The following is a 14,529-nucleotide window of genomic DNA, read 5'->3' on the forward strand; positions in this document are numbered from 1 at the left end:
TGGTTTCAGACAAGAAGATTTTTTTTTAAAAATCCTATACAAGTCTATATAAACCATGTGAGCCCCCTGGGCGGGGTCATATTTGACCCTAGGGGGGTCATTTGAACAATCTTGGTAGAGGCCCACTATATGATGTTACAAACCAAATATCAAAGCCCTAGGTCCTTTTGTTTTTGACAAGATTTTAAAAGTTTTTCCCTATATAAGTATATAGAAACCATGTCACCCCAGGGTGGGGCCATATTATACCCTAGGGGGATAATTTGAACAATCTTGGTAGTGGACTACTAGATAACATTACATATCAAATATAAAAGCTCTATGACCTGTGGTTTTCGACAAGAAGATTTTCAAAGTTTTCCCTATATAAGTCTATGTAAACCATGTGACCCCCCAGGGCGGGGCCATATTTGACCCTAGATGGATAATTTAGACAATATTGGTAGAGGACCACTAGATGATGATACAAACCAAATATAAAGGACAACGGACGGACGGACGGACGCCGGACGGTGAGCGATCACAATAGCTCCCCCCGAGCACTTTGTGCTCAGGTGAGCTAAAAAACAAACAAGAAAATGACAATGACTATTTAAGATACAAGAATACACATATTTCGAATACACAGCATACAATACATTACAAAAATACAATACAGAATGTTAACACCAGCGATACATCCTACCGGAACTTGTCCGTTAAGACTTTATGTACCAGGTAGTCATTTTACTCGCCGACGATTAACATTCAAAAATGTGACTGAATCATAACTTTGAAAACTGACTCATGTAATGCAATTTTGAGTAAAAAGTAATCTGTAAAATAGAACCAAAGTAAAAAGATGATGTAAGAAAGTAGGAATTAAGCTCAACTATACAACTTGTGTCAAACTTTTGACTGAAATATTCTGACTTAACATTATTGATATTGATATTGTATAGATGTTGCTTTCTCAATTGAAATGTTCTATACTGTGATGTTAATCTGGAGAAAATGTTCTATGCTTTGATGTTCGTCTTAAGACATTTTCTGTGATTTTCACCCGGAGTCATGCCCCTAATAAATTGATCAAGCAGTTTGCTTAGAGATTTAACAGCGGTAGGCCATTCATGTTCTACGTTCCATCTTCATATTTGTGTCGCAGTTTATGAAAGAATAAGTGTTGTTCATTCGTGATTGTTTTGATAATGCAGTTAATAAGGGTTTATCCATCAGCTAAAGTTATGAAACACTCTGGAAGTCTGGAATAAAAGAAAATATATTGTAATTCTAGGTTTTGTACACTTATGAAAACGAATTGCAATAAAAAAGAGGGTTTGCGCATGTTCTTTTCTTTAAAAAAAATACATCATTTAGACGTTGCGTCTATTTGTTTGTATTCGCCCATAATATATCAGCTGTCGTTCGATTTTTCTCTGTTTCAGTGCGGCGTCCATGGCCTAGAACTCTGACTTCCTATAACTTACACTTAACATCTCTGAGTTCAAAAATCACTGAATTTTTAGAATAAAAATTATTGCTATTTGGCGGCCCACCTGTCTTCCGGATGTTCGGTGATTCTGGTGAGATATAAGGCGTAATGTTGAGTCTTCCGCCAACATTACAGCTGGAAAGACGCCAGTTATTCTAAATTGTTTTTGTATAAAATCGACAACAAAGCCCTGTTAATTTAGAACCATACAACAGTGTTTTAACTCTTTCAATCTAAACACACTTTTTAAAATCCTTTACCCTTTAACTAAGCTTGAAATAAAGCCTGTTTTTGTAGTATGATGCCTTGCCAAAAAATAAGTAAAGCTTGCACATCAAATAAAAGATGTGGTATAATGCTAGTTACATGTACTTACAATTAATACGTTTATATGCCCGGAAGTAGGCAACACAACGTATAAATTACTGAGGTCATCTTCCTCGTCATTTAACTAGTCCCTCTCCTTGACTGGAAAACACCTGTATTATGAAATAGCAAAAAGGTCGTTACCACGGAATCCTTCAGTTTAATGTTATGTGTAATTGTGATGATTGTCGTTTTCTATTTTTTATCATCATACCATTAATGCTTGCAAAACGACAACAAATGCGCTTAACCTGAACAAGATTCTGACAGCTGATAAATGTATCGTTACAAGCTGAAGTAAGTGCAGATAATTAGCAACAGTTTATATTTACATGGAATAAAAAAAATTAAAATAATAAAGCTAACCAATCCTACCTCAATCTTGGCAGCATCCCCTGAAAGCGCTCGCCTTAAACGACTTTGTTCCACAACTTCCCCACTTTTATCAATCTCACCTACAAGACATGATGTATGATGATTTACTATGGGGTATATTTATGAATACTGTACGTAAAAGGATAATCTTGTGTTTCCTTATGTAAATAAATTGTATAAAGATATAATCACAACATTAAATAACTTATCTTTCTATAACTCTATAACAATGACATGTTTGGAAATAATATGTAAATAATATTTATTAGGCGTCATTTTTTCTTATTGTAGAGGTAAAACATAACATCTACTTGTTTATTTGTTTATACAACATTTATATACTCATGTTTACCATCTTAATTCTTTGAGTTTACATCTTTGTGCCATGTTAAATTCCCATGTTTACCATGTGAATTCCTGATATTCGCCGTGTTAATAGCTTGCGACAACTATGAGCTCTAGCTTCCTTTCAATAGCTATCTATATTTATGTAATCGTTATATGCCTGACTGATTGCATTGTACATAGAAGAGAATGAAAGTGATAATTAGAATATATCTGTTCCCGAAATTCTTGAATTTTAACGAATAACCTGACACAAGCAACTATAATACAACATCTAAAGTATGAGCAGTTCTTGATAAGTTCAGATAAGTAAACACTACCTTTCGGGTGAAATATTAGAATGCGGAAGATATACATAAGTCCATTGACATTATTAAGGCGATGTAAACGCGAAAAAAATACTCGTTTAACCTTATATAGCAGACTTGAAATAAAACATTTTGTTTTAATTTTTGATTCATTAACATTTTTTAAATCTTACCTGTCGCCAGGCTGAGAGATACAATCACAATTAAAAGAATAGCGATTCTCATTTTATCAGTGAGTTCTTTCACGAATATACGTTTTTTTTTTTTTTGTTTTTTTGCTGGGTTTATATAGTCGCCTCTACACATGGTCGCATTTATCTTTAATGACCTTTGTCAAAAATTTAAGATGATAAAAGATCTCTTCAACTGACAAATGTGACATAAAAATACATCAAGTTTGTTTTTTCTCAAATGTCACATGTAATCTTTCTTCACAGCATGCAGTAACAATGAAATAGAAAAAGTGGAAACTCCACAGGTCGCTCAACACGACAAAAACAAAAATGTTGCAGGCTCGGTTTGATTGAGTCTGTCCATGGACGGTAGTGGAAATGGATGCTACCGTCCACGCCCTCTTGCCCCGGGTTGAGCAGAACTCAACATTTACACATGTTTCAAGTACAAAAAAAAAAAAACAATTTAGAGACATCCGCAGATGTGTTCATACGGCGGTGCACATGGAACCTTCAATGATACACTAGTGTGTAATTCCATGAAAAGCGCCGTATGGTCCCCAGTTAAAATAATGGGTTTGCCCTAAACGAGAAAACAATGGGCAGAACTAAACAAACGGGATATGAGATTATGGAGCCTGCATATCACAGGAACTGCCAAAAAACAAAATTAAAAAGCAGGCACCATATCCAAGATTAAAGTTACTGACGTAACTTTTAACGACAAAAATGACCAATTTACTAATTTTACCTAGACTTGATTTAGACAAGCATTATGGCTATGTTTCACATAGATCGTGTAAACCGTCTCTAGAGTGTTAACAAAGCTTTCCTATCATTTGTCTTAGTGACCTAGATTTTATGAAGAAAAGCATTCTGATCCGATTTCATAAGATAGAAGAAGAAAGAAAAAATAGTAGAAATATTGCCTCCAGGTAATCCAGTTTCAAACTAGATCTAGATTTGATAAAAACAAATATTCTTATTCTTGGGCGACCTATGGTTTTCCACGTTTTTTATTTCATATAGATCGGTTAACAATGTTTTTCTGTGACTTCATCTGGTGACATTAAAGTTTCGCCCTGGATAATCCAGTTTCAAGTTTGATGTAGATCTTATAAAAGCAAACATTCCGACCAGGTTTAATGTAGATCCAGTAGAAAAGTGCAGTCTAGTATTAACAAGGCTTTTCTATGGTTTGACCTAGTCACCTAGTGATTGAGCAAAGATTATTAAGTTTCAAATCTGTCGACATTTTCTTAACACAATTATTGTGACAAAATTTCATTACGATTGGGCTAAAATTGTAACCTCTAGACAATTAATAGTCAAATTATGAACGACGGATAAAAGACGAACGACGGACAAAGTGCTTGGGTACTTGTGCTCCTCTATCAGATGAAAATGTGCTAATATCTCGGGTATGCAGCTCCAAATGTTGTATGACATTCCGATACAATTTCAAGACGGTCATTCAATACGTTTAGCGATTTGTATAACACAACATTTCTCTTACAGACAGACGGACGGACTTACAGACAATGCCAAATCTATGTCCTCTAACGTATAGTGGTGCCATAATAAGCCAGACCTTATCACCGTTATATATTATTATTATTATACCAGATTTATATAGCGCCCTTTTCATGATCAATTTCACGTTCAAAGGCGCTTTACATAGTTCAAATGCAGCCACACAGGGCGCATAATTCATTGATCGCGGCGATCATATGGAATAAGTGAAGTATATGCGCGCTGGGGAAAATATTTCATGATGGACCTGTGAATTCTTTACTTATGGGTGAAACAGGTCTCATAAGCGTAAATACGACTAGCTTCTACTGATTATAAAACATACCGTACGATTTGTTGTGAATTAACTGTTGTTGTACTTTTTGTAGTTCAACCGCCACCCTTGTTTAAGAGCAACATTTAAAAAACACGTTTTTTTTCCATCCTCAAGTAATAAGTAAGTAGACTCGCCCAGTGTAATCAATAACCCACAATTGACCGACCCCTTTGGTACAGTATCAAGACGCAAAATCTAACTCTATACATAGAGCGCCTACTTCACCCGATTTACGTTCGGAACATTTTCACGCGTTTCGGGCTTTATCGTATGTTTAACATGGGATTTTTGAACCGTCCAAAGATGTTGAAAATGTTTGTCTCATTGTTTATTTTTTTTTAATAAAAATGTTACTGCTTTCATTGTCTACCACTTTTTTCCACCCTTGCCTGAAAAAACAGTAATGAGTTTGTACACTGTTCAGACAATTGTGCTCTGTTGAAATTTAACCAAACACAAGTTTACCTGCATAAACAGAAAGCATGATATCTTAAACGTATGTCACTATACCTGTCCAGTACTGGACATTATGGTAAACGCTTCTTTCCTGCACAAATGACAATTTCGCAACTTCTGTCCGGTTTGTACAAATTTCTGGCCGCGATAAACCATTTGACTTGTCCTCTACTAGTACAGATACAGAGCGATCTGACCAGAGGGACAGTGTGAGACAAAGCCCCCACGACAGAGAGATCAGAAATCAGATACAGGCTTGTCCGGCTAACTTAGCCTAGCTCGTTGCGAATAGACAGCCTGGTTCTTTAACGTGTCCAGTGTATAGCACTGATCAGTACACCTCTAGTTGGGTGGGAAACACTGAAAAGCGTTTCTGAAAATTCCCGAGTAGCTGCCGGGGATCGAACCCCCGACCTCAGGATTGGAAGGCCAGTGTGCAAACCACTGAGCTATCCGTCCATCACGTTATATGCATATTTTTTCTATCGCACATAATCGATCGTCGTAGGTGTCCACACTCCATTTAGACTTAATTCCCAAATGTCTGTGTACTAGATTTTGAATGGACTCCATGATCCCAAAGCACCACAGTATAAAACATTGAATCCAAGTTTGGAGAGAATTTGTACGGCTGCCACACGGAAGTTAAAAATCTATATATAGATCATATGAAGCATAGAATGCAACCAATCAGAATAACACCAGAGTCTGTCTATGAGAGGTAATGGAAAGTGCAATACCCCTCAAGCTTCAAGCAACGGTTTAAGCGGAGCTCTATTACATATATTATTAAATGGACTCCATGGTAAGCAAATAAACGCTAGTTCGGGATCCAATAACCCAAAACTAAACCAGGTATTTAACCCAACCATGGACCTAATCCAAGAATCACATAGAGACATGGAGTATAATTGAGGACAGTACGTGGCTAATTTTAAAATATTGCTAGAGTCACAACTTCTGAACTGCAAGAAAGACCCCGATGCGTGTTAATGGAGATGGGATCCAGAAGTTATTAGTATATGCCTAGGGATTCTACTTCAGTCGCCACATGCGTATGAACATTTAAGAAAATCCGAAATGCTTGTTTTACCGTCAAGGTGACTGCTCCAATACTACAAGAATATTATAAAACAACAACCTGGCTTAAACGACCAGAATTTAGAATGAATGAAAAATGAGTGAAGCCAACAAAATGTGTTCCAATTTGGACATCACAGGCATTCCTATTGATGAAATGACGGTCAGAATGGCTTAGTCATCACAAGAGATAGCTGGAACAGTTCCGGCATGGTATATATGGGAGAAACAAATAATAACATAGTAGTAATAACAAATGGAAAGTAAAAGTGGCCACACATGTTCTACAATTTGTGTTCCACAGATTTATTGGTTTAAAGTAAATAGTTAATCTGTCCCCGGTCTCTTACTCAAGTATGATCCTTGGAATCATTCTGTTTTAGAGACATACATGTATGTGCATTTTCATGTTTAAATTCCGTTAATATGAATTTAACAAGCATTTTATGAATTAAGTAAATGAACCTTTTATAATAAACGCACTAGTTTACGTACTGCTAAGCTAACATGCCTATTAAATTTTTATGATCATATAAATTTTCACTTTACGTTTTGTACTTTGTGCAACTCGTTTTATGAGACGACTGGGGACCTTTGGGAAGAACAAATCACTTTGTTTTCAAAAATGTTTGGTTACTTTGGGGTAACACTTGCAATATTTACACTTCCGAGAACAGAATTTTATGCAAAATAAAACCGTTTTATACAAAAGCTTGAGGTTAGTTGCTTAAAAGGCGAACGCTACATGCAAACGTTTTTAATAAGTCAGCTTCATCAAAACAGCGCTCACATTCAGTATAACGCGTTGCACAAGGCAAACGCCTTAAAGCATTCCAAAAGTGTAATAAACGGTCTGCATCTAGACAGTAACGAATACAGATGGACATGTGCATCACCCTATCTTGGCCATGCAGCTTCGTATTGTTAGAGAGCGCTTTATCGAGGCAGAATATTTTATACACACTGTGGTGTTTGTTTTATGTAAAGCAAAGTCGGAACAGGTAAAATTCTATTCAATGATAACTTACGATCTAAGATTGATCAATCTAGCCTCACGATTTAGGAGAATCTTTGCAGGTTCTTACTGTGGGTAATGGGTGGCAACTCGTTTGTTAATTAGCTGTAATGAAAGTTGATCCTCGTATCACAGATCACAAGTCCATGTACCTGCACATAATCTTAAATACCTCCACTTGGCTGATTAACCTCGACCGTTCAGTGGCACGAGCAGTTGCCTCCAAAACGAAGGTCCCTGATTCAAACCCTGGTTAGATTGCAAGGTAGTATCTTTCAGCAAAGAAAAAAAACACGACAAAACAACAAAAAAAACACGTGATGCCATTTTAGCCTCAGTTCAACCACCTGTCTATGTTAAGTATTACAGTAACAATGTCTGTTTGTCGCCTATCAGTCTGTCTACAAAAATGGGCCGTCTCATTGATTTTAGTTGATTGGATAAATACAGCTGACTTGTAGTCGTTGATTGCAGGCCATGGTTCTACCACTGTCGACTTTGTCCCTTTATGTGGTAAAGTTGGCAGTAGAGGGAGAGGGTTATAGTCAGAAACAATGGTTATCCAAACCTTGCCTGAAATTATTGAAAATTGGTGATAAACCCCCGACACAAAACATGATAACAAGCTTATCTATGTGTACATTTTAACACAGATGGCCTGTGGTGTATTTTGGATCCAACACTGCCACAGCCCACGAGCTGTACACAACGTTCTTGGAATGTATTGATAAATTAGACGAGTGTGGGTTCATCGTGGATTATGTGATGCTGCACGGGGCTTCTATAAATAGAGCATTTACGAACATGTTAATGAGTAATCCCAGAGAGAGCAAATTCATTTTTCGGGATCTATTTTACCGCGAACATTGTATATGTGCAATCCAGGACATAATGCCTGTTTTGAAAAACAAGAGCTGACACTTTTAGTGACAAATGCCTCCGAAGCGGACCAAAGAATACTACAGTTGTCTGCGCAAAATATGCCAGAGCAGTTTAGGTATGAATCATTTTGTGACCTTGACCTTGATCTGAGAGACCCGGGTCATATGCGCGACACTTTCTCAATATGGTTAACATTTATGTCAAATTATTTTCAAAACCCTTGATAAATGGCAGAGTAATGGACCAGACAAGAAACAGACCATGCCAACCTTTGACTTCTAAGTGTGACCTTGACCTTGGAGCTAGGGGTATGGGTCTTGAGCATGACACGTAACCTCATTATAGGGAACATTTATGCCAAGTAATTTTTAAATTCTTCATCGATGGCAGAGTTATGGACCGGACAAGAAACAGACCATGTTAACCTCTAAATATGACCTTGATTTTAGAACTAGCTATCGGTTCCCTCACCCCTTCCAGCCTATATCAACCTCGACCTGATAACATTGATATCAAAAGACAGCAGCCTGTTATTTTCTATATTAATAGCGTTCCAATCATTGGAGGGAATGCTTCAACTTTAATTTTCAAAACGTGGTTTTCAATACACAGGCGACTAATGGACGAACTTATAGAACGTACACCAGCATCAAAGATGAGAAATCACTTGGCAGTACACGTATTAAACAAAGACATGCAATATCTCATGAAAACTTACCAATCAACTCTTAGCGACCCAGAGAGGCTGTCTTCGTCCATCTTTCTAGAAAACAACCGAGTTAACATCGAAATAGGCCCATATCAGCACTTTCTGACAGCAGGCTATGCACACTGAGAAGTGTTCTCAACTTTTTCAATTCCTTGGAGAACAATATAGTTGCTTCAAACGCATACGCTGTCAAAAATAATTTAATGACTCAAGAAACCAGAGATTACTTAAATTCGTCGATTTCAGGATCCATTTCTTTATGTGAACTAACCGTTAAAAACGCCTGGATACTTAAATTCCGACTTAATAGAGAACTTCTTCCATCAACAGAGGAGAATAAGGAACGGTTTAAACACCAACCCAACACACAGTATGGCCCATCAATCACAGCCATCATCCGTGGCCAGCACAGTCGGTAATAAGGCCAACTCAGGAACGAAATGAGGAGACTGAAACAAAAAGAAAAAATGCCAACTTCGTATTGAGGACCTTCTTGCGGATGCACTAGTATACTCGTATCAAAATAATTTGCTGTAAATTAAAAAGTGGTACGAATTTTCCACGTGCGATTATTACTGTATTTTCCTTTCCGATTATGACTATATTTTCCATTGAAATGATAACATTTGTACAGTCAGGCTCATTACTATTTCCTTACTTCAATGTGTACGTTTTACCGGTACCACAAGACCCGGTTAAAAGAAAACTATGTCCTTCCAGTGCCAACGATACTGCCCACAGTAATTTTTCTATGCATGCCTGAAGGTTTTTGTGAGTTTTTCTGATCACTCGATGTCCGGCGTCTGTCTGTCTGTCGTCTGTCGTCTGTCCGTTCGTCAACATTTAGCTTGTGTATGCGATAGAGGCAGTATTTTTCAACTGATCTTCATGAAATTTGGTTAGAATGATAACCTTGATAAAATCTAGGACAAGTTCGAAAATGGGTCATCTGGGTTCAAAAACTAGGTCACTAGGTCAAATCAAAGAAAAACCTTGTGTATGCGATAGAGGCTGTATTTTTGAATTGATCTTCATGAATTTTGGTCAGAATGATTACCCTGATAAAATCTAGGCCGAATTCGAAAATGGATTATCTGGGGTCAAAAACTAGGTCACTAGGTCAAATCAAAGAAAAACTTTGTGTATGCGATAGAGGCTGTATTTTTCAAGTAATCTTCATGAATTTTAGTCAGAATGATAATCTTGATGAAATCTAGGCCGAATTTGAAAATGGGTCATCTGGGGTCAAAAACTAGGTCACTAGGTCAAATTAAAGAAAAACTTTGTGTATGCGATAGAGGCTGTATTTTTCAATTAATTTTAATGAATTTTGTTCAGAATAATTGCCTTGATGAAATCTAGGTCAGCTCTGAATATGGGTTATCTAGGTTCAAAAAGTAGGTCATTAGGTCAAATCAAAGAAAAACCTTGTGTATGCGATAGAGGCTATATTTTTCAATTGATCTTCATGAAATTCAGTCAGAATGATTGCCTTGATAAAATCTTGGTCAAGTTTGAATATGGGTCATCTTGGTTCAAAAATTAGGTCACTAGGTCAAATCAAAGAAAAACTTTGTGTATGCAATAGAGGCTGTATTTTTCAATTGATCTGTATGGAATTTGGTCAGAATTATTGCCTTGATAAAATCTAGGTAGAGTTTGGTTATTGGTCATCTGTGGTTAAAAACTAGGTCACTAGGTCAAATCAAAGAAAAACCTTGTGTATGCAATAGAGGCTGTATTTTTCAATTGATCTGATTGAAATTTAGTCAGAATGATTTCCTTGATGAAATCTAGGTCAAGTTTGAATATGGATCATCTGGGGTCAAAAACTAGGTCACTTGGTCAAATAAAAGAAATACTTGTGTTTGCTCCAATTTTAATGATACTTGGTCAGAATATTTTTTCCATGCAATCACTAGGTCTATGTTTACACTGTTATGGTGTATTATGGTGTGTTTCTCAGGTGAGCGAACCAGGGCCATCTTGGCCCTCTTGTTATGCAAATGAGCATAAAATATGGTTGAAATATCTTTTAATCAATTCCTTTTTGATAAGTTTATATCAAAATTTCGAATTTTGTCATGAAACGCTTGATAGACTTCAATATTCTGTGTTTCGCATGCTAAGCTATGTCTCAAATGACCTACATACCATTGACCTAGATATACAATTTATTTTTTGCAAAAAAAAAAAAGAGATCAAGTTTTACCTTTTCTTTTGTAAGCGACTATTATCCTTCATATGTTTTAACGTTATCCGGGAAAACTGTAGCAGCAGCACCCTAACTCTGAAACATGATATCCTCCATAACCGAGTCCCGTGTAACAGTTCCTCCCCCGCGTTTGTATGCGAGTATGTGTGTTGGCAGTGTGCACATCTGCGTGCTATGTGTTTTGTTTTGGGGAGGCTGCGTTTTTGGAATGTGGCATTCCCTGTTTGATATTTTTCCTTGGTTTTTAACGGTGTTTATCTAGCTTCCTTCGCTTTGGAGCTGAAAGTGTGACGTCACGACATGACTGGGACGATCTTGGAAAGTTTGCGGAAGAGATGAGTATTCAGCCGAAAATTGATGGTAATGATAAATCAGAAAAGTCTTTTTTTTCTTGGTTTAACGTCACACCGACACAATTATAGGTCATATGACGAGTTCCCAGCTTTGAGGGTAGAGGAAGACCCCAGGTGCCTCCGTCCACCGACCTTCCGCAAGCCAGCTGGACGGCTTCCTCACATGAAGAATTCAACCCCACGAGTGGGGCGCGAACCCACATCGGTGAGGGGCAAGTGATTGGAAGCGACCTTAACCACTCGGGCACGGAGGATGTTCAGTGAAAATGCTTTTATCGGAGAAGTGGATGGGGTATGAAAGGCACTGACGTAACGTCAAAAGCTCATATCCCTCCTTGAAATATACTCACAGGACTGTTCTGCTTGCATTTCATAGAAAACAAAAAATTTAATCATACTATTGTTGTATATCAAAATAAACGTCTAAAATTGCCGAATGTCATGATGCATTAATATTTTTAAAATATAAAATGATGATTAAAAACAGTCGTCATTAATCGTATTGATCGGTCAAAATTTCAATATCCCATGTTACATTTGCATTCAGCCCTCTGTGAAGATACGTCTGTGTTTCCGTTTAAGGCGGGGAATTACACACATATCGTCTGCAACGTTGACGGAACGTCATTTCCGGATATTACGTGCAAATTTGTTTGAAAAAACTAAAATAACGGGAAAAAAACAAAGACAAATAACAAACAGGGAATGCCACGTACTAAAATCGCAGCCTCCCCAAAACGAAACCTACAGCACGCAGACGTGCACACCACAAACACACACACATGCACACACACAAAGCCAACACACGAGGACAAAACGAACAAACAAAGGAAGACACACACATACACGCGCGCACACAAAGCCTACACAAGAGGACAATACGAACAAACAAAGGAACACAGTGGGGCACCGCCTTGGAACGGTCAGTGGCAAAAACACCACTGGGGAGCTTAAACCGGTTAATGGTGCGCACCCAACCTCACTCTTACCCACACCATGTTCCAAAGACACGGGACAGTGTAAATAAAAGTAATCCCCTCCAGATGAATCTCCAACATACGTAATGGAAACAAAAAGGCATGGCAAGTAAAACACAAAAATGCTCGTGTATAAAAATATAAAAAGCAAACCTTTAGAACCAAAAACGCATGTAATCAATGCCTTTTCAGAAGACAGAGCAACAAGAGAAACACCCTTAAGGGCCCGACGAAACAGGCCAGAAGACAGATATCAAAACAGTTCAGTCCTGGTAGGATTTAAAAACTGCTTATCATAGTGTCCTCCACCTCTTCCGTCAGACACAATCAAAGAGGGAAGCGTAGTGTCCAACTGTAAACGGGTTGAACGGAAGACGGAATGAAGGAAAATTTAGATTTAGAGAATTTGTCCCGCGCGAGACAAAATCTTTATGTTCTGTTTTGATAACATATTTGACATCTAAGGAATTATCATTCGTTCAAATGATTTTTTGGAGAATATACACTTTTTGTCCTGTTTTGAAATATGGTGTTTTTTTAAGAAACCCACTTTATTTATTTCTGTAATCCGTAAAATGGGTTGTCCATTCAAATGTCCCCTACAAAGAAAACAACGTCATATTTATCTATTCCGAAAAACTGCCATTGTTTTATTTAAAAAATGGTGAGTTATATTTAAGAAATATTTAGATAAGAAAAATACACTTTTTCTTGCGATTATTTTGATATATAAATTATTGTACTTTTCAGTTTACTAATTTTGTAGTTTACAAAACAAATTGTCCCCATCAAATGTCCCTGACGCTAATTTATGCATTAACGTTGACGTTCGAATATTTTGATCACTTAAACGTTTCTTACATTTGAAGAATTATAACAAACATCACAACATCAAATGATTCGCGAACAGTCCTAAAATCCGGAACACGAAATATACCAAGAACACGAAACATTAAAAATGTTAGTATCACCAGGACAAGTGATTGTTTTGTATACTGACGATCCAAACTGTGACTTTTACCTTATGAAAGTAACAAAGTCGTTACATACTTCAACAGAATGTACACGAGACTAGTGGGAAACAGCTCTACCTGTGGACAAAGAGATGTTTGGTGGCTTTTATTACAACAAAATCAATACACAAAAGTGTAGACTTTTGAAAACAATTTGCGATTGTAACCGCAGCATCTTTGATATTTATTTGCGCTGAGGTTGACTCTAAAGCATATGAGCCGTGCCACGGGAAAACCAACATAGTGGGTATGCGACCAGCATGGATCCAGACCAGCCTGCGCATCCGCGCAGTCTGGTCAGGATCCATGCTGTTCGCTAATAGTTTCTCCAATTCCAATAGGCTTTAAAAGCGAACAGCATGGATCCTGACCAGACTGCGCGGATGCGCAGGCTGGTCTGGATCCATGCTGGTCGCATACCAACTATGTTGGTTTTCTCGTGGCACGGCTCATATATTGAAATTCCAAAAAAAGTTACATTTAGACATCCTTTTGTATGTTGAAGATGTTAATACGTCATTAATATGGTAGATATGAAATAAATGAAATAGACTGATACCTTCTTACATGCATATTAACTTGTAAAATTTTGTATTGCTGATACACTGATAAAGTCAAAATATTACTATTGTAACGTGATTTTATGGGTAACGCCGTTGGTCACTAGTATTTGACGTTACGTCACTGCATTCCTGGTGATTTTGTTTTCCAAAATACATAGATTGTTTAAATTTTCTGATTGAATATCAAGTTCCTGTGATCTAACAAATACGTGATGTAACTTCTTATACTGTTCCTTTAACGGGTCATTTTACAAAGGATGCAGTTCTGTTCTTGGACATCAGCAGGCTAATAAGACCGGGCATCTTAAATACATTATTCGATTGGTCGTCATTGCCACTGGCGACAAATTGTTAAAAACAAGGATGAATATCCAACAGA

General features: G+C 37.2%; 1 long non-coding RNA gene across 1 annotated transcript; it reads right to left on the bottom strand.

Annotated features, from left to right (window-relative positions):
- Positions 1-1,017: 1,017 nt before the first annotated feature.
- On the bottom strand, positions 1,018-3,160 carry LOC123553494 (uncharacterized). Its single transcript, XR_006686771.2, has 4 exons — positions 3,039-3,160; positions 2,213-2,292; positions 1,848-1,950; positions 1,018-1,241 (listed from the first exon to the last, which is right to left on the bottom strand). It is a non-coding gene; the product is annotated as an uncharacterized LOC123553494 (long non-coding RNA).
- Between the last annotated feature and the right edge of the window lie 11,369 nt (positions 3,161-14,529).

Source organism: Mercenaria mercenaria, chromosome 4, assembly GCF_021730395.1.
Source record: "Mercenaria mercenaria strain notata chromosome 4, MADL_Memer_1, whole genome shotgun sequence".
Lineage (NCBI taxonomy): Eukaryota > Metazoa > Mollusca > Bivalvia > Venerida > Veneridae > Mercenaria > Mercenaria mercenaria.